The following is a 3,220-nucleotide window of genomic DNA, read 5'->3' on the forward strand; positions in this document are numbered from 1 at the left end:
AAGGTGAACCTCTCATGGGGTTTTCTTGGCAGGTTTCTTCAGACAGGGTTTGCTATTGCCATCCTCTGAAGCTGAGAGAATGTGACTTGCCCAAGGTCACCCAGTGGCTTTCCATGGCTGAGCAGTGATTCAAACCCCGGTCAAACCAGAGTCAAACTACTAGGCCACACAATATAACTGTAAATAAACCATAAGAAATCAATTTATATTTACATGACTATTTTTAGCTTTGATTTTGGAATGTCTGTGACATTTTTCTTGAATGTCCTACATGTTGAGGCGCCTTGTCCTTCTTTGTGGTTTAGGACATCTGGTCTCCCTCACCATCAAACATATAAAATTTTTCTATTTATCTTATTGTTTTCAGCTTTTATTTTGGAATGCCCTACATTTCTTCCATGAATGCCCTCCATTTTGTGCTGACCAGTCCTCCTTTGTGGCTAGGACATCTGGTCACCCTGGCCACTGAGCATGTCAAATTTTATTATATTACTTATATTGGCATTAGTGTTTTTAGCTTTGATTTTGTAATGCCCTACAATTTTTCTCTTGAATATCCTACATTTGTCCTCCTTTGTGGTGAGGACATCTGGTCACCCTGTCCAGCGTGCCACAGTGGTTTGAATGTTGGACTTTTGACTCTCTGGAGACCATGGATCAAATCCCAGCTTGGCCATGGAAACCTGCTGGGTGACCTTGGGCAAGTGACACTCTCTCAGCCTCAGGGGAAGGTAATGGCAAACCTCCTCTGAACAACTCTTGCAAGAAGAAAACCCTATAAAGTGAAAATGATTTGAAGGAACACAACCACAACACCCTGGACACAGTGAGTATGCAAAACTTTTTATTTGCATTGGTGTCTTGAGGTTTGAATTGGGAATGCCCAACATTCCTTTTCCTTGAATGTCCTACATTCTGAGATGACTTGCCACGGAGCATGTACAAATTGATATTTACATGAGTGTACTGTATTTAGCTTTGACTTGGGAATGTCCAAGTCCTCCATTTTGTGGTGGCTTCTCCGTTGGGATTGGACATCTGGGGTTTTCTCTGGCCACTGAGCATGAACAAATTGATGTTGACATGAGTGTTTTCAGGTGGGATTTTAGAATACCCTACTGTTATTTTTCTCGAATGTCCTGGATTTTATACTGCCTTTGCCACCTTCGGGGTTAGCCATGGAGCATGTACAAAATGATATTTACATGAGTGTCTTTAGCTTTGATTTGAGAAAGCCCAACTTTTTCCCTCTAAAGTCCTCCATTTTGAGATGCCTTGAAGTTAGGACAGCAGGTCAACCTGGCCAAGGAGCATGTCCAACAGTTTTCTCCTTCCAAAGTCCTCCATTTCGAGAGGCCTTGCCCTCTTTTGGGGTGAGGACATCTGGTCAACCTGGCCATAGAGCATGTACAAACTGATATTTAGATGGGTGTCTTTAGCTTTGATTTGGATATGCCAAAGTCCTCCATTCTGAGATGGCTTGGGGTCAGGCCAGCTGGTCTCCTTGGCCATGGAGCAGGTACAAAACGAGTGCCTTTAGCTTGGATTTGGGAATGCCCCCGAGCCCTCCGTTCTGGGCGCCTTGCCCTCCTTTGGGCCCCTGGCCAGGGAGCATGGGCCAAGTGGTACTTACATGAGGGCCTTAGCTTGGCTTGGGGCATGCCCTCCCTCCTGGGGCTCCTCCTCCTTTGGGCTCAGGCCCCCTTGGCCTCTGAGCATGTGAAGAGAGCCGCCCAGGGCTGGGCCCAGGGTCTCCATGGCGCTTGCCTTGTGGCCACGGGCGCTGCCCTGCCGCATGCGGCTCCAACTGGCCGCTCTAACAGTCAGTGGCAGGAAGAGGAGGCCGAGGAGGAGGAGGAGGCGGGGGCTTATAGAGGCAGCCCAGGGGCGCCTGGGGCCTGGCTTCTTTGGAGACAGAGCTTCCTTTGGGGAGGAGAGGAGGGCTTCCCTGCAAGTGGCAAAAGGGCGCAGGTGGGGGCCTGGAGGGGGGCCCCAAGGCAGTGGGCCCCTGCTGCCCTGGGCGGGGGAGGCTGGGAAGCAGAAGGCAGATGGCCTCGGTCCCTCTCTTCCTTTTCTGCCCAGGAGGAATCCCCCCCCCCAAGTTCTCCCATTTGGAGCAGGGCTAAGCAGCATAATAATAATAATAATAATAATAAAATTTTATTTATACCCCGCCCTTCCAAATAGATCAGGGCGGCTTACAAATGCACCTCAGTGCAGCAAATACAGTATAAAACAGATTAAAAACAACAACATCTCATCATAAAAACAATAAAAACCCCTTAGCCCAACCTCACGGCCACGAGTGAGGAGGGAGGCCCATAGGATGTTTAGTCGGGGAATGCCTGATTAAATAGGAAGGTTTTGAGTCCCTTCCTAAATTGGGCCAGGGTGGTAGATGAGCGGAGCTCTATGGGCAGCGTGTTCCAAAGGGCTGGGGCAGCTATGGAAAAGGATCTTCTGGCCGTAGCGGCCAACCTTGCCCCAGGCACCTTCAGGAGTTGCTGCCCAGATGTTCTGAGGGTGCGAGGCGGAATGTACGGGGAGAGACGGTCCTTCAGGAATCCTGGGCCCAAGCCATTTAGGGCTTTATAGGTAATAACCAACGCCTTATATTGAGCTCGGAAGCGAATAGGCAGCCAATGGAGATCTTTAAGCACCGGTGTTATATGGCTGGTCCTGGAAACGCCAGTGACCAGCCGTGCTGCCATGTTCTGCACTACTTGCAGCTTCCGAGTGTGGTATAAGGGTTGCCCCATGTAGAGTGCGTTGCAGAAATCCAATCTCGAAGTTACCAGAGCGTGTACAACAGTTTCAAGGTCCCCCTGGGCCAGATATGGGCGCAGCTGGCGAATCAGCCGAAGCTGATAACAGGTACTCCTGACCGTCGCATTCACCTGAGCAGTCAGGTGAAGGGACGAGTCAAGAAGCACCCCCAGACTGCGCACGGAATCCTTCACAGGGAGCGTGACCCCATTCAGGACAGGTGGAACCACCGCCATTCCTGGACCAGGGGGACCTATCACTAGTACCTCCGTTTTCTCTGGATTAAGTTTGAGTCGGTTTTCCCTCATCCAGCATGGAGATCCATTCGTGGGAGTTATATGGAAAGGGACCATGGAGCAGGGATCCCCAAACTCTGGCCTTGAAGGTTCTTTGGGACTTTGGCTCCCAGTGTTTGAAGATGGCTGAGGCTTCTGGGCGCTGAAGCCCCCCCCCC

At 50.2% G+C, this 3,220-nt stretch overlaps 1 protein-coding gene across 1 annotated transcript in view; it reads left to right on the forward strand.

Moving 5' to 3' along the window:
• Positions 1-1,836: 1,836 nt before the first annotated feature.
• The window catches only part of CCNA1 (cyclin A1), a 24,646-nt gene continuing 23,262 nt past the window's right edge, over positions 1,837-3,220 (forward strand). Inside the window, exon 1 of the mRNA XM_042459433.1 lies at positions 1,837-1,971. The gene's annotated coding sequence lies outside the window, so the exon portion shown is untranslated. The remainder of the gene's footprint in view (positions 1,972-3,220) is intronic.

Source organism: Sceloporus undulatus, chromosome 3 (assembly GCF_019175285.1).
Source record: "Sceloporus undulatus isolate JIND9_A2432 ecotype Alabama chromosome 3, SceUnd_v1.1, whole genome shotgun sequence".
Taxonomy (NCBI): domain Eukaryota; kingdom Metazoa; phylum Chordata; class Lepidosauria; order Squamata; family Phrynosomatidae; genus Sceloporus; species Sceloporus undulatus.